General features: G+C 38.5%; 1 protein-coding gene and 1 long non-coding RNA gene across 5 annotated transcripts in view; one reads left to right on the top strand and one right to left on the bottom strand.

Moving 5' to 3' along the window:
- Positions 1-20615, top strand: part of LOC138155954 (uncharacterized) — a 24006-nt gene extending 3391 nt beyond the window's left edge. The window contains exons 2-3 of the long non-coding RNA XR_011167038.1: positions 16900-17134; positions 20308-20615. This is a non-coding gene — a long non-coding RNA (uncharacterized lncRNA). The remainder of the gene's footprint in view (positions 1-16899; positions 17135-20307) is intronic.
- Positions 1-25811, bottom strand: part of SAMD12 (sterile alpha motif domain containing 12) — a 604883-nt gene that overhangs the window by 158739 nt on the left and 420333 nt on the right. The window lies entirely within an intron of this gene.

Here is a 25811-nt window from a genome sequence, read left to right as displayed (position 1 = left end):
CCCTGCAACAACAGCACTGTCCTTCACCAGTGGACAGTATTCACTCTCTGTCTGCAGGACAGTCTCAGGGCTTCTTAACCAAAAGCCAGGTTCCAGGACTTCTTCAACAACAGGACTATCTTTCACCAGTGGACAAATCTGGCAAAACAACATCAAAACAGACAGACAAAGTACCAGCAAAACGGCCATGTCTCCTCAGTCCTTGGCAGCTCAGGGGGCAGGTCTCATAAGTCCAGGGCAATTCAAAGTGACTCTCAGCAATCCTTCTCAGTCTCTCTCTGCCTCCACGAGGTGCTGCTTCCAAAAAGGTCTTCCGCCTCTCTCTTGTGCCTCCAAATCTACGCCACCAGCTCCTCCCCAGTTCAGGACTTTCTTTTCACATCAACAAGTCCATCCCACAGGTGGGATTAACAAGCTCTGGGTTTTAACACAATCAATTTGAAAACCAAGCCAATACAGGGGGAATCTTTAAATGCCATTACTATCACAAACTGTAAAATAAAATAGACCCCCTTTTTTGAAAATTAAAAAAATGTTAAGGTATTTAGCTACCATTTTATGTAGAAAGTAAAAATAAACATGGATTAATTTGAAGTTCCTGATATCCTGCCCCTCCTCCCCTTTTTTCTCCACTGCTTGTAAGTAGTACTATTAGACTTTTCATAGATAGACATCCTTCTTTCTGTTGCCCTCCCAGATTCCCCATAAAAGCTGCCAGTTTTTGTAGAACATGATGTACTCTAAAACATAAACAATGCAAGAGTGCCTGTCCTCAGAGAACTTAGTATCACAGGGTTGTGGTTCGGAAGGAACTTTAGAGAGCATCTAGTCCCATGGGGGATATAGGGTCAAAGAGATTAGACAGTTTACAAAGTAACCTACAATGGAGTGCAAATTAAATTAAACTAAGTTAAATCAAATCAATAGTAGCTTTTAGTCAAAGGTCAGAGAAGTAGAGCTAGAAGAAATTCATTGAGTTCAACTCTCATTTTAGAGATGAGGAAACTGAGGTGTAGACCTACTTCACTTGGAGATCATCAGCTTCCATGAATTTAATTATCTTGTCTAATGCTGATGATTCTCAAATCTCCCTTTCCTTCCCCAACCCCTCTGGTGACCTCCAGTCCCTCATCTCTAACTGCCTTTCAGACATCTCAAATTGGATGTTCAGTAGACACCTTAAATTAAACACATCCAAAAGAGAACTAATTATCTTTCCTCCTAAATCTTCTCCCCTCCCACTTTCCTCATTACTGTAGAAGGCAACAACATCCTCCCAGTCCCTCAGGCTCACAGGCATCATCCTCCATTCTTCACTATCTCCCATCTCTCTCTCTCCCCCTCCCGCCAATATCCAGTCTGGCCAAGGACTGTTAACTTCACCTTGGCAACATGTCTCAAATAGGCCCCTTTCTCTCCTCTGACAGTGCTACCACTCCAGTGCAGCCTCTCATTCCCTCAAACCTGGACTACTGTAATAGTCTACTTATAGGTCTGCCTTCCTCAAGTCTCTCCCCACTCTAATCCCTCCTCCATTTAGCCACCAAAGTAATTTTCCTAAAGTAAAGGTCCCAACCATGTCACCTCCCTACTCAATAAACTCCAGTGGGCTCCTTATTACCTCTAGGAACAAACACAGAGTGCTCTGTTTGGCATTCAAAACACTTAACAATCTATCTTCATCCTACCTTTTCAATCTTCCTATACTTTACTACTTACCATGATCTCTTTAATCCAGTGACACTGACTGGCCTCCTGGCTGATCCATTAACAAGACCCTTCAATCTTTAGGCTCTGGACATTTTCTCTGGACTTCCCTATACTTGGGATTCTCTCTTTCCTCATCTCTGCCTACTAATTTCCCTCGGTTCCTTTAATTTGAATTTAAATTTGTCTGAATTTAAAGGCTGAATTTAAATCCAATCTTTATAGAAATCTTTCCCTACCCTTCTTAATTCTAGTGCTTTCCCTTTGTTAATTATTTCCTATTTATCCTGTATATCAGCACTTCTTAAACTGTGGGTCATGACCCCATATGGGGTCCTGAAAAATTTGGCAACAGTAGTAAAAGGTTTCTGAAAGTATAACGACCAAAAATTAATTAAAAATCGAACACATAATAAATCTGAGGTGTTTCTGGCAGCACTTGCCTGGGTTGCATTGTGAAACTTCACTGAGGCCTTGGTTCTGAACAAAGTATGCACACTTTTCCTGTGCATGCCCTCAGGCCATGCAATGATAAGGAATGCTGTCAAAACACAAAAAGGGGTCATGAGCAGAAAAAAATTCAAGAAGCCTTGTTGTATATGGTTTGCTTTGTCTATACTTGTTTGCATGTGGTCTCCCCTCCTAAACTGCAAGCTCCTCCAGGGTAGAGACTATCTTGGCTTTGGTCTCTTTCTGTATTCCCCAGCACTTAGCACAGTGCCTGGTCCATAACAGGTGCTTAATAAATACTGATCAACTGATTGATTAAAACTTCAAAGGTAGTTTTAAGCAGCATTTCCTGGATTCGAGTTGGATTCTCTAATTCCATATTAAGTTATCTTTCTATTGCAATTGATCCAAATGCTAGACATTATTCAAGACATGCCTCATATTTTGATTCCTCTATGAAGCCTTTTTAGACAATTTAAGCATGAACTGATCTGTTCTTCTTCTTACCTCTTAGGGCACCAATGACAGTTAGTTTTGTCCCCACTTTTCCCCATTATTGTTTCCTCAGTTTGAGTACAAGCTCCTTGATGGCAGGAACTGTCTTCAACTTTTCTTGTTTCTGGCTGGTATAACACCTTATTCCAGTAATAGGTTTTACACCTAGGGACAATATAATGGCACCTCAAGTTCATGTGACTCTGTCCTCTGCTGCTTTAGAGTTTCTAATAAACGGAAAGTTAGGAATATAAGCACAATCACTTCTGGTTCCAGTTGCGAGAATTCCTAACAATGAAGCAGGGTTTTGGTTTTGGCCTTAATAAACATTTATATTTTTCTCTATCTAACCCCTAGCCTCTATGAGGTTGAAGCAAAATTAAGGTCATCAGAGACATTTGAGTAAAAAAGCGTAAGAGAACATTATAGCCTTTGTTTCCTCATCTCTAAAATGAAGTTGTAAGAATAAAGGATCTCCAACAATCTTTCCAGCTCTAAATTTATGATCCCATTGAGAAGGTAGAGAGGGAGTGGTACTGTCCTTTCCTTTTCCTGACATGAGCAATGCCATTTTAGAATAAGACTCCAGGTCAGACTAAATGGGTAAGCATCATCTAGCCTGATGGTTGCATGTTTCTCTCTTCTAGGTTTCCTTCAAGGAAAACCGAAAGACAAGTGGAGTCTGCCCTGTCTTGCTTGGCTCTCCAAAGGCAATGACAGATGAAATTAAGAAGTTTCTGTCCTCTCCCCTAAAACACAATAAATGGTCCTAAAGACCACTGAATGACTGGCTGTAAACCCAGCCTGTTTATTTGTTTTCTCCATTCCCTAAAGAACCAGCAGCCAACACCTCACATTCCCAAGCCTGATTGCTCCATAGAGATTCCTTACTTTATTGCCAACTGATTCTTCTCTCAGTCTTGGCTTGTAACTATGGATGTAATGAAACCCTTTACTGACTTGTACCCTCGATTGTAAACAGGTTTTCTTGCCAAAAACACTGATCCTAAGATGAAATTTAGCCAGGATAAATGTAAAGTTCTGCATTTCAGTTAAAAACATCAATTGCATTAGTAAAGAATAGGGGAGAACTAGTTTATTTAGTAGTTCAAGAGGCTGAGAATTTTCCTTGATCAATGTTCAATGTGTAGCTACAGCTACGCAGTCACAGTCCATATGAACAGAAACATAGAGCTCCTAATGACAGGGATTGTTGGGTAGTGGATAAAGGTTCAGTCTCAGAATCAGAAAGATCTAGATTCAAATTCTGTCTGGCTATATGACTCTGGGCAAGGTTTTGTTATCTTACAATGCCCCAGGCAACTCAACAAGGCTTTGATGAATAGTTTTTTATTTTTCAGAAAGATACTATCAGAATGGTATCACCTTTGCTGATGGAATCACAAGTATAAACAAACCAAAAATAAAAGTTCAGATCAGGGCAGGTCGAGCAAGGCTATTGGCACCATTTTTTTTTTCTCAATAGCATCTCTCACATCATATCTCTGTGTCACATTTTGGTAATTCTCTCAATATTTCAAAACTTTTCCCTTATCATATCTTTATGGTATTCAATGATCTACTATTGTACATGTTTTGGGGCATCACAAACCACGCCCAAATAAGACAATGAATTAATTGATAAATATTGTGTGTATTCTGACTGCTCTGCTGACCAGCCATTCCCCTATCTCTCTCTCTCTCTTCTCGGGAATCCCTATGCCCTAAGACAGAATAGGCCAATTAATAACCTTATAATGGCCTCTTCAAATGAAAGGAAGATTGAGGAAAACTTCACTGTTATCTTATTTTAAGAAACTACCACTGCCACCCCAACCTACAGCAACCACCACTCTGATCAGTCAGCCGCCATCAAAACATTGAGGGAAGACTCTCCATCGGCAAAAAGATTATGACTTGATGGCTTAGATAGATGATGGTTAGCATTTTTTAGAGATATCCTATATACATATATATATATTTATTTTTTTTTTTGCTTTTTGGAGGGCAATTGGGGTTAAGTGACTTGCCCAAGGTCACACAGCTAGTAAGTGTTAAGTATCTGAGGCCAGGTCTTCCTTGAACCCAGGTCCTCCTGACTTCAGGGCTGGTGCTCTACTCACTGCACTACCTAGCCGCCCCTGTGATATACTATTTTTAAAAAATTAAGGTATATATATATATATTTTTTAGATATAGCATTACATACTCAACAGTATAGTGTAAACTTAGCTTTTATATGCATTGAGAAACCAAAACATTTATGTGGCTTGTTTATTATGCTATTGGCTAAATTATGGTGGTCTAGAACCAAACCTGCAATATCTCCAAGGTATGCCTGTATTGGCTGTACTTCATTCTTTCGGCAGGATTATATCTGGAATACTGACACTAGTAGGTCCCATCCCCAGTTATTCCATAATTTTGCTTATAGGTAATGTGTTCTAGTAAAAGAACACTGGATTAACCTTTCCTCCTAACTAGCTTAAGCAAAGCATTTCCTTAGCCTTTGTGGGCATCAATTTCTTCCCCAGATAAATAAGGTTTCTAATACCTGCTCCACTTATTCCACAAGGTTTCTGTGAGGGTTAATTTAGTCAAGGTATAGAAAAAAAAACACTGAAAAGTTTAAAGCGCTATATGAACATAAAACCTGGGAGAGAGGAATAGTGACACAGGAGACCAGATTAAGAAGTTTTCCTTGCCCTTAAAGTATAACAAATGGTCCCCAGGAACAGGGACTGAGTGGGAGTGAACCAAGCATGGCAAGGTGCTTGCTTATTAAAAGTTTCCACTGATTCTCTTGAGTGAGGTAAAAAAAAAACCATCTTTTGAATATTGTCTTTTTTCAGGCTGATTTGTCTTCATACTAGATTTTCTATGTATATCCTGCAAGGAAAGCAGAGACTTTGTAGATGCTTTTGCATAAGTAGTCTTATACTCTACTTTTTTCCCTCCTTCTGCCTGAAATGTACTCCCCCTTCTCTGTTTCTTAGAAGCCCTAGATGCCTTCAAACTCAGCTCAATTACCTTCCTGAGAGGCCTGTCCCCTCCCCCATTGTATCTCAGTCCTCTTCATTACCTTTGTATTTATATGTTGTATGTATTGTTTACTCTGATAGAATGTAAGCTCCCTGAGGGTGGGGAGTTTTCATTTTGTTTTTGTATCTCTAGCACCAGGGAGACTATTTCCTGGTAGGGACTGATTGGTTTGACTATTTTCATTAAGTATTCACAGAAACAACAAAATCATGATAATTAGTTTTTCTATGGCTTTAATTTAATTTTTCCAAAAGAGTTTCCATTCAGAATGTTTCCGACACGATGAAACTTTCCTTCCCTTCAAAGTAGGTGTATCAGTGAACTCATGCATGATTAAAAAAAATCAAGATCAATAGCTTATAATAAACCAAACAGGGGGATTTCATAATGTGACTGCAATGGTGGGGTGTGGGAAGGTGCTAATCAGTTTACCAATTTCTTTCTAAAGGTTGGGGGGACGCTGGCACGAGCCTGTTGGAGGGAATGTGGAACAGTTCTATTAACATCTAGGGGAAGCTGCATTATTATGTACGATGAATCTTGGCTATGAGAGGAGAACACAAAGAAAGGCTGAGCAGGGTCATCCACTTTCTGTCTTCCTTCACTTCAGAGGATGCATCTCAGGTGGCTCTTCCTGACAGAGAAGTGATAAGACAAAGTAACTCCTATTTCACAATGCCGTGAGGCCAGGTCACTGGAGTCTAAATCTGTGCTTCTTGGCAGACTCTAAACAGACTCTGCAGAGAAGGTCAGGTAGAATCAGAGGATGTCAGATCCAGAAGGGACTCTGGGGATCATTCGGTCTAAATCTCTCTTTTAAGAGATGAAAAAGTTGAGGCCCAAAGAGATTAGAGGCCTCAGGTTCTACAGCTAGCCTGTTTGGGGAGCAGAATCAGGTTTAGAACTCAGGTCTTCAGGCTCCTAGTCCTGTTCTTTTCAGCTGGTGGCCCAAGTAGATAAAGTGCTTGACCTGGAGTCAGGAAGATCTGAATTCAAATAAGCTTCAGGCACTTACTAGCTGTGGGATCTTGGGCAAGTCACTTAACCTCTAACTGCTTTAGTTTCCTCAACAAAATAGACATAATAATTGCTCCTACTTACCAAAGATGTTGTGAGGATCAAATGAGACATTTATAAAGTACTTAGCAAGTGTTCAGCACATAGTAGGTACTTAATAAATGCCTTGTCTCTAATCTTTCCCCCTTCCTAGTAGTAACATTGATATTTAATGTTAAAATACCTCTTTAAGGTTTAGGAAATGTTTTATGGGCATGGTTGCAGTGAAGGGAGAAGACTGGAGGTCCAGAAATAAAGGAAAAAAAGAATAAACAAATAATTTACTATTTATTTTTGCTATTTTGTTTCTATTCATACCCCATAGTTTTGATTGCACTTCTCATTAAAGTTTCAAAGGTAACATCTAAGTAGTAAGTCTTAGCTCTTATACTAAAACAAACAGATTAATATATCTGGGCTCTCAAATATGAATAACTAGGTGAACAAACAGGTTTTAATCACTAGTCCAATGAGGTATCTTTCTTAGAAAACATTTTGTCATCACTGTAATGGGGCAGGCTTAAAAAAAAAATCACACACCACACCACAAGGTGCTTCCTTACTCTAAGGAGAGCTCTGGGATACAGCTGCTGAAAAGAAATGTGAAATTAAAGAAAGAATGAAATGTGTGATCTTATTTAATCACACCTGGTGCTTCAATTTTTCAATAACAGCACCCTGCTACACGGTATCAAATTGGTTTTACCAAAAAAAAAAAATGTAGCTGGAAGATGAATTAACTATTTCACTGCTAACTCTCTGCTCAGTGAACAAAGTGGTGTCGAAAAGTGATAAAACATCTCAGTTTTCCCATCAGGAACATATTGGAGCTAAAATCCCCTAGGGGCTGGCTTTGCATCAAATCATCACCCCAGAGGAGTCCTATCTCCAGAGGACACGTTCACCAAGTCTGCAGTGGAGGGTTTGGTCTATTTTTATGCCAAAGACATCTCTCCCATCAGAATCTACTTGAGATCTTAAAGTTTGACCTTGTAAGGGGTCTTGCTTCATATGCTTAGGTTGCTGGTAGGCACTTGAAACATGAGAAAAAAAACAAAAAAACAAACGACTGTTTCAAACCATTCAAGAGTGCCAAAATATGAAGAGTTTAGACTTGAAAATTCGTGCTAGAATTCTTATTTTGGTGGGTATTCTCCACCCCTCCCTCCTTCCCAACGAGGCATTAAGGTGTTACATTAAGGTGTCTTGGGACTTGTACTAGATGTCAAATATAATTTGATTCTGCAGGCAGCGTACTGTGTGACTGTCCATGTCTTAGTGGCTAGTTAGATACTGCATGGCCATGGTGTATGCACTAATAAATCACTTTCTGTAACATACAGCAAGGTGCTTTGTCTAATGTAAAAATAGTAATTGTGGTCAAATGTTCCATTCTTCTGGGGGTAAGAGCGCCTTCTACGTGATTCCACTTAGCAGCAGAAAATAAAAAGCTAAGGTGTAATTAGCTTAACATAACCATCTTTATATCAAATTTACAGAGAAGCAAATCAAACATGAAAAACAACTAGAAAGTCGCTATTTTGGTCTTTTCAATAAAGTAACATCAGAATGCACTGCCGCAGGCACATAAATGACTCCCCACCCAGATAGATGAATAACTTGTTCGCTGATGGTTTGTTGTTGAAGCTGGAAGCACTGATTTGGAATTACATAGGAAATGCAAAAGATGGATTTATATACATCTGGCCATAATTGATTTAAGAGGAGCAAGAGTTCTTAGGTATTTCTTTTTAAAACCAACCTACTGATAATATATCAAAAGCCAGAGACGAAAGCAATTCAAATTGTCTCTTCCTTTCTTCAGTGTTAACCAGCAGACTGCCTCCTCACAGTCAGCGACTTTCACCCTGGAAAGTAACCATTTGTCTCCCAGGGATAGGGAAAAAACAATGTCCCCAAAATCAATTTTGAGACTGCTGAAATCTAAAACATTTCCAGTATGTTGTAAAAGCCCCAGTGAAAACCCCAATGATGTAGATAGAAAGGCATTTAAAAAAAAAAATAAGCATTCATCTACAACTACATATAGTGCATCTTTTTGGTTCCTGAAAGAGGCTTAAAGGGTGTTCAAGGTTTGTGGTCATTGGCCACTTACTGGCTAGAGGGCATCTGAGTTTGATTGGCTATGATCGGCTATGACAAGATCAATACTCTTTGCACTAGGGCTCTGGCATTTGTTGTTCTCTAGACAAATCTTCAATCTAAAAAGTCGAGAATACCAAGGATGACTTTTAAGGATCATCAGGTCCATTCTCATTCATCTATTGCAGAGAGGACATGACATATTTTCATCTGTCTGGGCACCCTAATTATTAAGCAGTCAAGCTGCACCATACAACTGTAAAACTACTTACCATCATTTATTAGGTAATCTGTATATATGAATACTTCCCAACTACCATTTAGCTAAGAAAAAACTCCATAGGTCAATCAACCCTTCTCTTCACTAGTCACAGCTAATGTATCCATGCCTTTACCTTAATTCTACTTCTGAAAATCCCTCTTTGTACGTCTGTCAACTTTCTGTAGGTGAATAAGGTGGTATCTAAAAGTGAAAGAAACTCACACTAGGAAGTGATTAGTGTAAGGGCAATGACAGAACTTGACATCTGCTAATGGGTTATTCAACTTGTTTCAAGTATTCAGCTTTTCTCCTTTCCTTTCCTAAAACAGGTTGCACAGGTGGCTGTGTTTTATTCAGTCAATACACCAATCATTTTTTATAAGCATGCCTGGTCTGCTCCCTGTTTGTGCTGAGGTCATTACTAATAGGTCTCTTACAGTTTGGGACCTGTGACTTTTGCTTCTAGGGGCAGGTAGGATAGGATCTGGAGTCAGGAAGACCTAAGCTCAAATCTGGCCTCAGATACTTATTAGCTGTGTGACCCTGGGCAAATTACTTAACTTGTGTTTACCTCAGTTTCCTCATCTGTAAAAGGGGGAAAATAATAACAGTTACTTTCCAGAACCAAATGAGATAATGATTGTAAAATGCTTAAGCACAGTGCCTGGTATGTAGTAAGCACTACACAAATATTAGATATTTATTTGTTATTTGGAGCTCTTGGTCCTTGTTCTACTTCTTTACCTTTATTGAAGTCCAAAGGATCAACAGAGGGATTTTGTCACTCAATGGATATATGAGTGCAGGAGCAATAAATATCTCTGGGTGGTTCAGTGCAGACTTCTTCCTTTCTCAGCTGACATCCCCAATTACCTTCCATGAAGGTATGATTTGGAGATGTTGCCAAAAGTTAATTTTTTGGGGGGGGGGGGAGTGAGGCAATTAGGGTTAAGTGACTTGCCCAGGGTCACACTGCTAGTAAGTATCAAGTGTCTGAGGCCAAATTTGAACTCAAATCCTCTCCACTCCAGGACTGGTGCCCCCTACCTGCCTCCAGAGCCTACTTGGCTTCTATATAGAGGCCTATACCTGCCTACTTGGTAAGTGTTTTGTGAGCATTACACTCCCAGCTCCTTAACTATTCTAGAGAACTGCCCACCCAGCCAAAGAAGAACTAAGATGAGGAATTTAACTAAGGTTAATTCCACTGTTTCTTCTTCCAGAATCACACAAGGTTGGGATTAGGCCACATAGTCTTAACCAGGACCTGATAAAGAAGCCCCTCTTGTCATACCTGACAAGTGGTTGTCCAGACTTTTCTTGAATACCTCAATGAGGGAGAACTCAGTGCTTCCCAAAGCAGCCTTTTCTGTTAGGAAATTTTTCTTTATCTTAAGTTGAAATTTTTCTCTGCAATATCCACCCATCGCTCCTACTTCTCCCTTCTGGGCCTAAGCAAAAAAGACTAATTCTTTTTCTCCAGGTCAGACTTTTAAATACCTGAAGATAATTCATTTTCTCCTAAGGTTTTTCCTTTTCCTGATAAATATCCCTGGTTCTACTAGTCAGTTCTCATGTGGCATAAACTTGAGTTCCTTCAACATCCTGGTTGACTTCTCTAGGAGCTCTCTAGCTTATCAATGCCTCTTCTAAAATGTGGCACCCAGAACTGAACACAATATCGCATGTGTTGTTTGATCAGGGGATGGTAAATGGGACGGTCATCTTCTTCTTGCTGGACGCTATCTCTCTCTCTTTCTTTTTGTTTGGCTTTTAGGAGGGGGAAAGGCAGGGCAATTGGGGTTAAGTGACTTGCCCAAGGTCACACAGCTAGTGTTGAGTGTCCGAGGCCGGATTTGAACTCAGGTACTCTTAACTTCAGGACCAGTAGTCTATTCACTGTGCCACCTAGCCTCCCCAGTGCTACCTCTCTTAATGCAACCTAACACAATATTAACTTTCTTGGCTTACATATCACTCTGATGACTGAATTCAATGGAAAACTATCCGATTTTGTCCAGATTAACTGTTGCCAAGGAAATATGTTTAGTATGACTTTATATGTACATATATGGGTATCATATTGCTTGCCATCTGGGTGGGGAGGGACTGAAGGAAGAGAGATAATTTGGAACTGAAAATTAAAAAAGAATGTAAGAAATCTGCTACCTAACCATGCTTTCTCCATCTTCTACTTATAAAATTGATTTTATGACCCCCCCCAAAAAAGATTTTACATTTATTTCTACTAAATGTCATTTTAGGAGATTCAGATCAGTATTGTAGTCTGTTACACTCCCTCATTATGCTTTCTCAATATATGCTAACACAACGGTCCCTCCTAATACCTATCTCTTCTTGCTGCAAGGACAAGGAACTGGTACTTGACCCATTCTGTAGAGTCATTGCTCTATTTTCCTGTAAGTTCCTTGAAGGTAGGAGTCATTTCTTAATTAAGATTATATTTCCCTATTATTTTGCTACAAGGAATTATAAGCGAGATGATTTCAGAAAAACCTTGAAAGACTTACATGAACTGATGCAAAGTGAAGTGAGCGGAACCAGGAGAATGTTGTACACAGTAACAGAAATATCGTACAATGAAGAACTGTGAATGATTTAGCGATTCTCAGTAATATAACAATCCAATATAATCTCAAAGGACTCATGATGAAACATGCTATCCAGCTCCAGGGAAAGAACTGATAATGTCTGAATACAGACTGAAGCATGCTATTTCTCTCCTCCTCCTTCCCTCCCTCCCTCCCTTACATCTTCTTGTACAAAATGACTAATATAGAAATATTTTATGTGATTGCACATGTATAATCTATATCACATGCTTATCATTTCAAGGAAGAGGGAGGGGAGGGAAGGAGAGAGGAATAGAATTTGGAACTTAAAACTTTAAATAAAATGTTAAAAATCATTTTAACATGTAATTGAGGAAAATAAAATATTATTGCTATTGACTTGGTAACGAGCCTCTTCTAAATCACTCTGGACAAGAGACAAGCAGTTCATCACAACGTCTGTATTCGAAGTCTTTCTGGCTTGGTAGATTCTTCTAGAACTTGCTGTTGGGATGACCTTCTAGAATCCAGGGTCACTGACACACCATGATGAGGCATCATATAAGAGCTTTCATAGCACTTAGAATAATGAGTATTTGTTAATTTGAACCTGCTCTATATTCTCCTCTAAGCCATAACTTTTATTGAAGTGATTTACAATTATTTAATGTCGGAGTCACACTTGTCAACTGTGCCTTGGAAAAGGAATCACTGATGGATATGAATCCATATATACCTATGCCTTACAATATAAACATAAATTGGTAATTCCTTTTTTAAAAAATCTGGAAATAAGAAACAAAAAAGAAAGAATCTAGTCTAAAGAACAATTCAGTAGAGTGTCAGGCATGGCAGTATTCTAAGTTAGGATAAATAAAGCATTAGATTTACTGAGATCTCAATGTCCAGTCCTCTGATATTCAGGCAGGACTGAACTCAACCCTATAATAGATAGACAGGGTAGTAACATGCAAAGAGCAGTAATTGGAGAAAACCTGGGTTCAAAACTCTACTGGCATTCACCTCTTGAGTGACTTCCCTGGGTAAGTCAATGAACTCTCATCTTTAGTTTTCTCATATATAAAATGAAAGGATGTTCTTTATGGTTTCTTCTAGCTCTAAATCAAGGGTTCTTAATTATTTTTGTGTCATGGACCCCTTGGCAATCTGGTGAAAAACTGTGGACCCCTTCTCAGAGTTCTGTTTTTAAATACACAAAATAAAATGCATAAAATTACAAAGAAAACTTTACTTCAAAAATAATTTTTAAAACAGAAAGCAAGTTTTTTTTACCCCATATTAAGAATCCTGTCTCTAAATCCTATCTATCATATTAGGTATACAATTTGAAAGGTACATAAAAGAAGACATCACGGTATTTTTAAGCTGACAACTTTCATGCTCTTCCCAATGTTTAAACTAAATCCCAATTGCTGCTATTTTAAGCTTCTTCTCACTTTTCAGTCTTAAAGAGAACACTGAGGAAACTTAGTCTCCATTACCCATAGAGTATCCTTTGAAAATTCTTAAAAATTATCCTGCAGTCATCTCTTTTCATAGATAAACAAACCTAATTCATTTAGTATTTCTCATGGGTACTCTTCCCCAAACTGTAATAATTTTTACTGTTCACCTCTGGACTTTGTCCAAATTTTCCATATCTTCAGTCAGTTGTGGGGATGAAAATTATAATTGCCCAACAAAGCCCTAACCAGGGCAAAATAGAGAAGAAAGAGCAACGTGTGCCTTCTTTGGGTAACTATTGAAATCTCAATAACATTCTTGATCATGCCAATGTGTAAATATGTTTAACATGATTGCACATGTATAACCTATATCAGACTGCTTACTGGCTTGGGGAGGGGGAGGGGAGGTAGGGAGGAAGAAAAATTTGAATTCAAAATCTTATAAAAAATGAATGTTGAAAACTATCTTTACTTGTATTTGGAAAAAAATACTATTAAAATAAAATAAAGCATGCTAAAAAATGTTTGGTCATCTAGCTATATGATACTGCTGATTCCTATTGTAATGCAGAGTCGATTAAGACCCTGGATCATTTTCTATCATATTTATGTAAAATTGGTTTTATCTTTATTCACATCGGCTCATTTCTCTAATGGTAGGGTAAATATTTTAAATATGTTTCTCCAAAGAAACTGCCCCTTGTCTGATTTGGTACTTCCTAGAAATGGAATAAACAGACTTCCTATTGTTACTACCTAATTCAGTAGTTGTTATAATCTGGTAAAGCAAAAGTGTGCTGGACTTGGGGTCAGAGGATATAGGTTGGAATACTGGCTCTGCCTGTTAATACCTGTATGACCATGAGAAAAAAATTCACTTAAGCTCTCTGAGTTGAATTTTCTTTTTTTTTCTTTCTGAAATTTCTTCATTGGTGAAATGGTGATAATAGTGCCTACATAGACCATGAAACCTTAAAATGCTCTATTAATGGTGGTTGCTATTGTAATCACTAGGTGGCATAGTAGATAGGGTGTAGGGCCTGGAGTCAGGAAGACTGATCTTGAGTTCAAATGTGGCCTCTGACACTTACCAGTTGTTTGACTCTGGGCAAGTCACCTTGTCCTGTTTGCCTCAATTTCCTCATATGTAAAATGAGCTGGCGAAGGAAATGGCAAACCACTACAGTATCTTTGCTAGGAAAACCCCAAATGGGTTCATTAAGAATTAGACAGAGCCGAAACAACTGAGAAGCAACAACAAACTGTAATTATGGCATCTATGCCAGAGGGTAAAATAAATCTCTGCTGGAGCAGAAATCTGGCGGCTGTCTCTTTATTCTCTCTAATTCTCTAATCACCCCCACATTTAATCGTAATAAAAACTTTCATTTTTATACATTTGTATTCCCTTTTCACCTCTGGCTCCTGGAAGTTAAGTGACTTACCCAAAGTCAGAGAGGTATTAAAGGAGCAAAGTAGGTTTTGAATGTGGGTCCTCCAATTCCAAATCCATTGACCACTATACCAAGCCTAATATTAATGCCAAATGGTTCCTTGTAAACTACTATTTTTAATGAAATTCTTAATGTTCCCATATCCCAAAACTGACCACAAAATTATATTTTTTATATAGTTGCTTTAAAGGTAGAGTTCCTCCATGTATATTCTTAATTTCTTCCTGGACCCTATCCCTCTCAACCCTACAATCCCTGGCACTCTCCATGTTGGACACTTAATAGTCATCCTTCACATTGAAGACAAGAAGAAAAAAAAAGAAATAGACAAAACTATAGCTTGAGAAATTCAGATAGAAGAGGAGATCTTTTCTTACAATAAAGAACTGTTCATCTTTGGAATATTTTACCAGTGGAGGCTGGGGAATGTCTTCCTGACAGCATTCAAAGGAAGCATATTCTGGTTTAGGTATGGTCCCACCAAAAGGTCAGATGATTGCCAAACTCCCCAAAAGTTGTACAATTATATTGATGGGGTGCTTGGGCCCCAGACCTAAGATCATGTCTCTGGAAGCCTCCCAATTTCTCAGTAGGCCCCTGTCCTGTGAGAAAATTTTCCCTTGTTGTAGGACACATTTTCTTATCAGACAGACACAGGGCTGGTCCAAGGATTTTTGTCTCTGGCTGGCCCAAAGATTCTCCCTTGCACCAAATCCCGAAGGTCCATGCCTCTGAAACTCCTTCAGTGTCTGGTATCAACATTTTCTTATCCATAGCTCCCAAAGGCACCTGAACCCCTAGATTACCTAATTAGAATCCTTGGCATGGAATCCCTTGTTCCTTTTCTATATAAGTCCCAGCACCATCCTCATTCTCTTGCATCTTCCTTGAGGATCTTTGCTCGTTTTTTTGCTAAAGCATTACAATAAACTTTCTGCCACTTGACTAAGAGAAGGCTTGAGTGTGTGAATTCATTCCAGGCAACTCTGCCTTGGCATTCTCAGGGTCCCAGCATCCCCTAACCTCTTCAATATCACTATAATCTTTCCAGAGTGGTCAAGAGCCAAGAAATGGCTAAGGCAGACTTAAGGCCATTTTAAATGGAATTTAGAGGAACATTTTCTTATTGGGAAAGAAAAAGATTGAAATAAGGATGATTGAAAAATCAAGACCACTGGTACAAAAATGGAAAGTAAAGGATAAAAAGGAAACATTTGTTCACATGATCACACGTATTCTTGAAAAGGCTTTAGAATGCACATGCAGTTAAATACAAAGGGTTATTTCATCTTCCCACCTCACAAGTATCATTCTTAGCCTTGAGAATCTCTTCACTGAGGAGAGAAAAAAAGAGGGACTTAAATTGAGAATTGAAGGTGTCTGCTTTTCTATATGATAGATATATTCATTTCCTAGAATATACTATACATAGGAAATTGGGGTTTAGGGATAGAAAAGAGACTAAGAATGCAGAGGCCAGATAGCTGAACAACTGAATATGTAGGGAATGACTCCTGATGGGGTCATCTTCTTAAGTGAAGGAATGCTGATGGCAAAGTGCCTATTTCCTTTTTGATACCTGCTTAGGTCCCTATAAGTCCTCAACCAGTATTTTAAAGCCTCTTCCTTTTTTTTCTAGAAAAGATTATTGTGTTTTATTGTTATGTTGAGCATATCCCACACATGATGACCCTTGAAAACCTTGCCTTTCTCTTTTCCTCTAGGCTGGTCCCAGGACAGGCCCTTAGCACTATAAGGATAATTTTGTCTTTAAATAATGTATTCAGTGAATTTTTATTGAGCATTTGCTGTTTTGTCTTTAAATAATGTATTCAATGTATTTTTATTGAGCACCTACTGTATCCAAATTATTATACTAGGCACAGTGAACTGATGACTGATAAAAGTCCTTCTCTCTGCTATAGAGGATACAAATAGTAATTCATGTCCAGACTATGAAAAAACATTTGTTTAAAGAATCTTCTATCACATATCATTATTGATCTATCAATATTCTTTTGGAGAGGAAGAATGACAGAGAATAATATACTCTATATTATATTATAATATAACATACCTAATATGTGTATATATATATATGTATATATATATATATATAATATACAGATAGCTCAGCTATCTGGCCTCTGCATACTTAGTCTTTTTTTCTATTTCTAAACTCCAATTTCCTATATATAGTATATTCTAGGAAATGAATATACCTATCATATAGAAAAGCAGACACCCTCAATTCTCAATTTAAGTCCATATTTTTTTTTTTCTCTCCTCAGTGAAGAGATTCTCAAGGCGAAGAATGATACTTGTGAGGTGGGAAGATGAATAGACTAAGAGACATGAAGACCTGGATCTAAATTCTGCCTTAGACAATATGTTAGTTGCGTGACTTTGGGCAAGTCACTTAATCTCTTCAAACCTCAGTTTCCTCAGCTGTAAAATGGACACAATAATGCAAGTATTGCTTATTTCCTCAGAGAACAGTTGTGATACTCAAATGAAAGAATGTAGGTAAAGTGCTATTCAAATTCTAAAGTACTATATAAATGTTGTTATGATCGTTAGCAGTAATATTCACAGATTTAGAAGGGAGGGCAGGCTGTGGGGGAGGGAAGTTGGAAGCACCTACTTTTGAAAAGGGACGGGATCAAAGTAGAGAATAGAACAAGTGGGAGGTGGGATAGGAGGGAGGGAAATATAGTCAGTCTTTTACAATATATCTACTATATTATTGTTTTGCATTAGCCACACATGTACAACCTATACTGAACTGCTTACCTTCCCAGTAAGGGTGGGTGACAAGGAAGGAAGGAAATGAATCTGGAATTGAAAGTTTTAAAATCAAATATTCAAATATATATGTGTGTATATATATATATATATATACTATTATTAATACCATCTTACATGTAATTGGGAAATAAGATGTACAGGCACTGAGGCATAGAGATCCACTGGAAAAGTCGAAAGGGGTATGGGAGAAAATATGGGAGAGAGCAGATTGGAGGAGGGGATATCCTGTGGGACTGCTATTTTGGGGTGGTGGGTAGGGGAAAAACGGGGAGAAAATTTGTAACTCAAAATATGGCGGAAACGAATGATGTAAATCAGAAGTTAATAAAGCCTTAAATACTAAAAAAAAGGAAAAAATATTCACAGATTTATAGATAAACCGGCTGCTAGCGTCATCAAGGACATTGTTTGACTAGAAATAGAGGTAGATGCACAGTCAGGCAGTTCAAGTTCTGTGTGAATGTCCACGAAATATATACATTTTTAAAATATAGTGGAATTTTTCTAGCTCACTGTATAAAACGTCTAATGGAACATTGAGGTCATGGACAAGAATAGGCCATGATGAATAGCCATGTGTGAGTTACTTGTATTGGTGGAGGGTGTGATGAGATCATTGTATCATCAAAGTATTGAAGGAAATAGATTTATTGGAGGTTAGAAATGGAAAGGACATTAGAGATTATTTAGTCTAACCCAGAAGCCATCATCTAGGTTAAGAGAGGTGATGGGAGTTGTTGAAAGTCACACAGGTGTTGGCAGAGCTAGGATTATTATCTATCCACCAGCTTCTAGTGTACTATTCTTTCCAATGTATCATGATGCTTTTACATACACAGAATCACAGTGCTATTTATACTATCCATTATACTATCTGTTCTTTAAGGCTCAGATTAATTCCCCATGAAGACTTCTCTAATTAAGTCAAGTCAAATTAAGTCAGCAAGAATTCATTATTAAGCTTCCACTGTGTGCCAAGCAGTATGCTAAGTACTGGGAATACAAATACAAGGAGATAGTCCTTGCCCTGAAGAGGCTTCCATTCTACTGGGGGAAGACAACACATTAAAGACAGCTGGAAGGCAATAGGTTGAGTTGGGAAGAAGCAACCATGCAGGAGAAGAAAGTCCAGGGTATTAGAAGTGGAGCATAGAGAATAATAAAGATGTGGGTGGCCTGGGAGCTTTCCTTAAGTGTTTTAGAATGCCTCATAGTACTCATCTTATTCTCTAATATTATACTATTTTATCGTTATTCAAGTGCATGCCTTCTCTAATCAAATCAATACTACCATAGCTGTCAGGTACTCTATTGACAATCCCCATGACTCTAGACCCAAACTTCTTTCCCTGTCACTTTCTACTATATGTTATCTTCCCCTATAAGAATGAAAATTCCTTGAGGACAGAGATTGTCTCACTTTTGTATTTGTATCTATAATGCCTGGAATAGAGTAGGTGCTTAATAAATACTCATTTATTTATTTATTCATTCATTCACTGAGGCCATTGCCAATTATCTTGACCTATGTCTTGCTACCAGACTCTGATGACTGGAGGAGAGAGTGAGGCTAATGACTTTGCACAATCCTGACTCACTTAAAATTCAATTCACTTGGGGGCAGGTAGGTGTTGTAGTGAGTAAAGTGCCAGCCCCGGAGTCAGGAGGACCTGAGTTAGGTTCTGGCCTCAGACACTTAACACAAAAACTAGCTGTGTAACCTTGGGCAAGTTACTTAACCACAATTGCCCTCCAAAAAGGAAAAAAAAAGTCAATTCACTTGCAAGTCAAGACATCACCTTCCTGATGTCTTTGGTCCTTTTCAAGAATGTTGGATGAACAACAGTAGCAGCAACAACATCAACAACAACAACATTCGCTATAGATCACAAACTCCCAGAGGCCAGACTGGGTCTTATCCATCTCTATCTATGTACTTATCTGTCTGTCTATCACTCCTAGCCCAGTGCCTTCCATAAAACTGGTACCCAACAAGTATTTGTTGAATAACTGAATGAATGATTACATGAGTAAATAAATGAATTTACTGATATGATGGGAAAATAGGGACTGTTCTTAGAATTCCCTATTATGTTTTAGAAATTTGATTAGAAACACCATTCCAAATCATTTGCTTCTCACAGCAAAAGGTCAATCTATGCAAAGTAAACAGGTCAGTGTTTGTCAGCTCCTTACAGGCTATCAAGAAGGCACATACCCAAGCTGATTTTTATATAATCTTCCCTTGTCCATTAAATCCTTCCCTGGGGAAAATAGGTAACAATAATATTGACAAAGGCACTGCTTGATGTCAGACTCTGGCTTGGAACTAGGGAGACCAAGCATGTAGTCTCGACATGCTTTCTTTAACCTTATTTCACCTTCTAGCCACCTCCTACAGGTTAGGTAATAAAGTTTTTATTCACTTAATAATGCAAAGTCTGATCTAAAGACTCAAGTCTTGGGCCATAATATTGCAGACTTAATGTCCTGAAAGCACGGGGGGCTTAGGGCCGCTGCCCAGCTAATCTTTGGTTTCCAAAGAGTATGTCCATGAAACTGAAAAGGACAGAAACAGCAATTAGCTAGGGAGCTATGTTTACAAAGAAGGAGTTTCTTTCTACCCCTTTAGAAAACTCATCTGTGCAAACCAAATCAGATTCGGCAGACAGCTTGAAGCTGACATTTCAGCACAGTGTTATATGTAAGTTAATAAGCACTTACTATTGATAGTTTCTGTAGTAGCTCTTTAATTTTTAATCATATCCTTAATTTACTGTTTACATTTTTATCCAATTAGCAAGAGAGTGAGGCCGGGTTTCCTTTGGACTACAATGTCGAGATGACTCAGGGCTCTTACTAAAATGCAATATATTTTTCCCCTTTTAAAGGAAGAAAGAGATGTTCCCGGATGACAATGACATTTTCTCCTCAAAATGTTAAGATGCTGAAAAATTTCCACTCTAATTAAGGAGGAGGTCTTCACCTTTCTATGGGAGATTTTGCCAACCTGTCTCTCCTTTCCCAGAAAGAAGATCATCTTTACCTGTTGGCTTATGTTTGCCTGGGTTTAAAAAGCACAAAACAGCTGGGCATTGGCATAAGAACATCTGCCCTTTACCCATGGATGATAATCTCAAGGTTTTTAACAGCAAACCACAGACAATAAAGCCAAACAAACAAAAAAGTAACAAATAAATGAGAGATAATGGTCATTTCTATGATATTTTAAAGAAGCCTTTCAAACACCAAATGTATTTTAATCAATGTTCTGTAGAATTTTGATAGGATCAATATAATATATTGATGCAGAAACAAAATCTAGGTGGTAGAGTAGAGGATAAAGTGCCACTAATTTTAGAAATAACATAAATCTCTTGCTTTCCCTCTGTCTGACCTCACTAAAGTCCTCAATTATGGAATAAAAACAAGACAAGACAAAAAACTAACAGACACTGTGCCCAATATACTTTAGGAGCAGAAAGAGGAATAGAGGAATAGGGACAGAGAAATGGGGAAACCCTAAAAGCTCATTTATGTATTCAATTAAAAGCACGTCATTTTTTGTGTCTTACAATAAAATGCTGGTGTCTATGTGGAATCTGCAGATATGTGAGCTGCTTAGAACAGCAGCACTGACCAGGAAGGGTTGTGGCTAATTCTGCTGCCTCTTGCACACAGTAATGCAGCCAATTGTTCTCTCTTGTTCTATGATTCCAGGATGAAGATAGGTGAGGAAATAGTAAGTAGCAAGTAGGGATGGGGGAAACCTGGGTGAAGGTATGGAGCAAGGCTATGAACATGGTCTGTTTAGGGATCAGCTGAGGGACCTGTCTGCTTCTGGAGTAGAGAAGAAGGGCAAATGGTACAATTTCTGGGCAGTAAAGTAAATCCCTCACCCACTTCCTTATGGATCTCAGCTTAAGACTTCTGATTATCTAGAAAAAGGTCAACATGGGCATTGAGAATGGGGTCAAAGAGGAATAGGGCTGGAGAACCCAGACTCCAAACTCAAAAGGTAGAGTTAGGCTCTAGGGAGGGAAGAGGAAGTCCTCCTCCCACGGAAGAGGATACATAAATATAACTTTTGGCAGCTGTCACAGGTGTAAAGCGGGACCAGGCAGTCCCAAAGTAATGCCAACCATAGGGAACAACGTACAAAGCAAGGAGAAAATAAGACCCTGGAGGCTCACTCCCTTCACTGAGTACCCTATGTGCTATAGAGGTCTCTCCATGGCTCCATCTGAGCTGCTTACCTGACTTTATGGAAATCTTTTATGTCTTTGTTTTCTCTGTAAATGAGCCCAAGAAAATCAAATGTATTGTAATGTAAGTTCATGGGCTTAGCAAGTTAACACTCAAAACAGATATCCAGTCACCTTAATGGGATGTTGTCTGGCCAAATACCTTTTGAAAGAACACACACACACACACACACACACACACACACACACCCTCACTTAACTTAATTTCTAAGATTATAAAAGGAAGAATTGAAGAGACAGTGAATATATTTGCACCCGAGGCTTTACTTTCCTCCTTCCCTTCTCTACCCAATCTTTTGAGAGGGAAAGTGAAATTATACTGGTCACATGCACTTGGTCAGTAGAGATTTATTTATGTGGCCTACACAGAAAGAATGAAATAAAAACTGACCTGGATTCTGCTGATAATACTGTCATTGATGACACAACTTTAGAGGTACTTCACCCCTCCCCCCCTTTTATTAAAACTTAAGAAGCCTAGTGTGGAGACTTTGCAGGGTCAGAAGGGATCAGATCACTCTGCTTTGCTGTTCTTTTGTCCTGGAGCAAAAAAAATGTCCGAGGCTTACAGTATAGCAGAGACCTCTAGGACAAGTGCTCATAATGATTCTAAAACTTGGCAAGCTAGTACAGGAGCAAAAAATAGAGGACTCGGGGAACCCAAACTGCCCTGGTCTAGTACAGAAGGGGGACATGTTGAGAGAGACAGAGAGATGTTGGAGAGATTAGCCTGTGGGGCTAGTTCTATGGAAAGGCTCCAGGGAACTTCATTTGCAGGTAATCCACAACACACCTCATAGTTGAAGTTCGGTTTTTGGTATACAAAGAATAAATATAAATCAAGTGTTCTTAACATAGGGTCTATGAACATACTTTTAAAAAATATATTTTGGTTAAGTGTATTTCATTATAATTGGTTTCCTTAGTAATCTTATATATGTTATGCATTTACAAAATATTCTGAGATGTTCATAGTCTTCACCAGATTACCAGAGAGGTCCAGGACATGAAAAAGATTAAGAACTCTTGGCCTAAAGATTCTTCTATTAAGTTGAATACATAGTATCACTAAACCTGAGAGAAGTCACCTAACCAGGACATTCTTTCTGAATACTTCCAGTGCTATTGATGCTCGATAGAGGAAAACAAAAATCAGGAAAAAAAATGCCAAATTGAAAAATGACAGTCTGTGATCAAGAAAAAGCCAATTTTAAAATACCCTAGCACATTTTTTCCCTCAACTATCTTCAGATGAGGAATATCCTATATAATGGTCTAATCCTTCATCAAGATATATGAAGAGTAAGGAATATCATCTCTGAAAATGTAGGACAGTGATACACTGTGTGGATATGTTCATATATGGGCACCTGTGTATCCAAACACTGAAATCAGAAAAAAACAACAACAAAATGAACCAGGACTGGGTAATCCATGAAAGGGCTAAATGAAGAAGTTAAATATAAACCTTCTTCAGACAATCTTAAGCTTGTCAAATGTACATGGGTCGAACATGAATTCATTTAGCAATTGGGTTGTTTCTTATCTCAATTTTTCTATTATTGATTTTTTTTTTAAAGCAGGGTACCTATACAGTATGGCTATACTTAGGCCCAAAGGGAAGTCAACTACTACAATGAGACATGATTCAGAACTCTGGTTACCTGAAAAAAAAGGACCTGTCTACTTTTAGGATGTAAGTTTCACAAAAGCAGATGCAATAGGAATCCTAGACTAGAACACAGTAGCTTCTTAATAAATGTACAGAAACAGCCATCTTCTCTGAGGGAAAAACCCACTTTCTTCCCTGCCTGTATCACCTCCCACACGACTTCCTTGCTTCTGCTATCTTTGGCATTATTACCATGTTCTGACTCCTTCCTTAGCTTCCTTCAGATGCTCCCACCTCAATGACAATGCCTATGAAGCTGTCATATAATAATATAATTCTCTCTTCCTTGTCAAGCAAAAAAAAAAACACTACTAAAACTCCACCTAATCCTCATTGCCATCATGGTACTTGGGCTGAAAGAGAGCACACATGGAAAAATAGCAGGAGTGAGGTGAGAGGGGAATTTTGTTTTCTTGGTCTGGCCGGCTGGTTCCTGTTCAAGCATCAAATGTACCTGGGACAATGTATCTGAACAATGAACAAAACTATGATGGTTATTAGGAGGCTGGAGCCACTCCTGCTTACTGCAAGAACAATGGCCTCCAAGAATAGGCAAGGGGGTGTGATGGAAGCCCTGGTCTGAGAACTCATAATTACAATAGCAGCTGGAGGTCAAAAGTAATGGCAGGCACAAGGTGGGGATTTATTGTAACAATGAAGCAATGTGAGAGGTTATCAAGCCATTGGCAATAATTCAGTTTTACAAGCTCTCATCAAGGTTGGACGATTGTTGAATGGTAATACTGAAGAATCTTTTGAGATTCCTTGGAAAGATGTTAACAACAGGGATGACTTTGATTTTGATATTAATTATTAATAAATATCTAATTTAAATATCTAATAATAATATTAATAAATAATGAATGAGGTATAAAACAGGGAGATACATGTTTGGTCAACATAGTTATCACTCTCATGGATTCAGTTTTGGTGTTGGGTCCAATTGGACTTTTCCTTATGAATGGTGAAGTCCTTTGGCTATTCACAAATGCAGATGACAAGAAGTCCCAGAACACTGCAAAGCCGCCTAAATGAGATCCCCAACCTGTAAAAGAGTTCAGTCAAATTATCCAGGCAGTCAAGTCAGGCAAAAAGTACTTATTAGTGGCTACTATTTGTCAGACACTATCCTAGGTTCTAGAGATACAAAGAAAGGCAAAGACTGTTCCCTGTCTTTAAAGGATATACATTCTAATGGAGGAAAATCATAGGTAAATAATAACTTACACAGAGGATAGATGAGAGGTTATCTGAAAGGAGAAGGCTCTGGGGGTTGGGGAGAAGAGAGTAGACATCCTGCAGAAGGTGAGATTTGACCTGAGTCTTGAAGGAAGCCAAGAGAATAAGAGGTGGAGTCAGTAGAACCTGAGTTAAAATGTGACCTCAGATACTTACTAGCTATGTGCCCCTATGCAAGTCACTTAACCCTGTTGACTTCAGTCTCTTCATCTGTAAAATGAGCCAGAGAAGAAAATGGCAAACAACTCCAGTACCTTTGCCAAGAAAACCCCAAACAGGGTCACAGGGAGTCATACACAACTGAAATGCCTGAACAACAACAAATGTCGAGGACTTTTTTTTGGTCATACTGAAGTAAAATTTCCCTGGCCCAAACAGCCAAACCTCTTCTAAATGATAGACTTTCATTTATTTGAAGCTAGCTATTAAATACAAACCCCCTGTTGTTCCCACCATTTCTTTTGTTTTCTCTCTCCTTCCCCTACCCACCCTTTCCCAGGCAATGGCTCTGTGATCTCACTCATAACAATGAAAAACCTCTAACACCTAAAACCTGGCCACCCACAGCACTGGGAAAGAACTTGTTTAAAATATTAGGAGAGATCCTCAAACAGTCTCCACACCCTGATCCAATCAAAGCACCCAAAGTACACAGATTTACAGCAATATAGAGAAGCCTTCCTACCTCATCCTTTGGACTTGTTCACAGAAAATGAAAAGTTGCCCTTGAACATGGGAAAATCTTTCACTAAGATGTTGGCTGACAAAGAGACTGGATTAGGTCAGAGGCAATTCAATGTAAGTTATAAAGCTATATATCTCATACAATTAATTCCTCATGCTGACTTGCTGGTTTCAGATGCTCACTGGGCATATAATGATAATGATAAGAATAATTACCAACATTCTCATATAGACTTTACTATGTGCCAGGTGCTGTATAATTATTTTCTAATTTGATCCACACAATAATCTTGGGAGGCAAGTGATATTATCCCCATTTCCCTGATGAGGAATCTGAGGTAAAACAAAGTTAAGTGACTTGCCTAGAGTCAGTTAACAGTTAAGCTATTAAGTATCAGGCTGGATTTGAACTCAAGTCTTCCTAACTCCAGGTCTGGCACTCTATCTGCTGTACCACCTAGTCGTTTAGATCTTAGTTCACTTTGCAAAACCATCTGATGATGGTTCTTCAGAAGTGGGGTCATTAAAAGTCATT

Source organism: Petaurus breviceps, unplaced genomic scaffold (assembly GCF_028583685.1).
Source record: "Petaurus breviceps papuanus isolate PSGF00001 unplaced genomic scaffold, PetGlider_PUasm1.0 98, whole genome shotgun sequence".
Lineage (NCBI taxonomy): Eukaryota > Metazoa > Chordata > Mammalia > Diprotodontia > Petauridae > Petaurus > Petaurus breviceps.
This window is presented reverse-complemented; position numbering and strand designations above follow the sequence as displayed.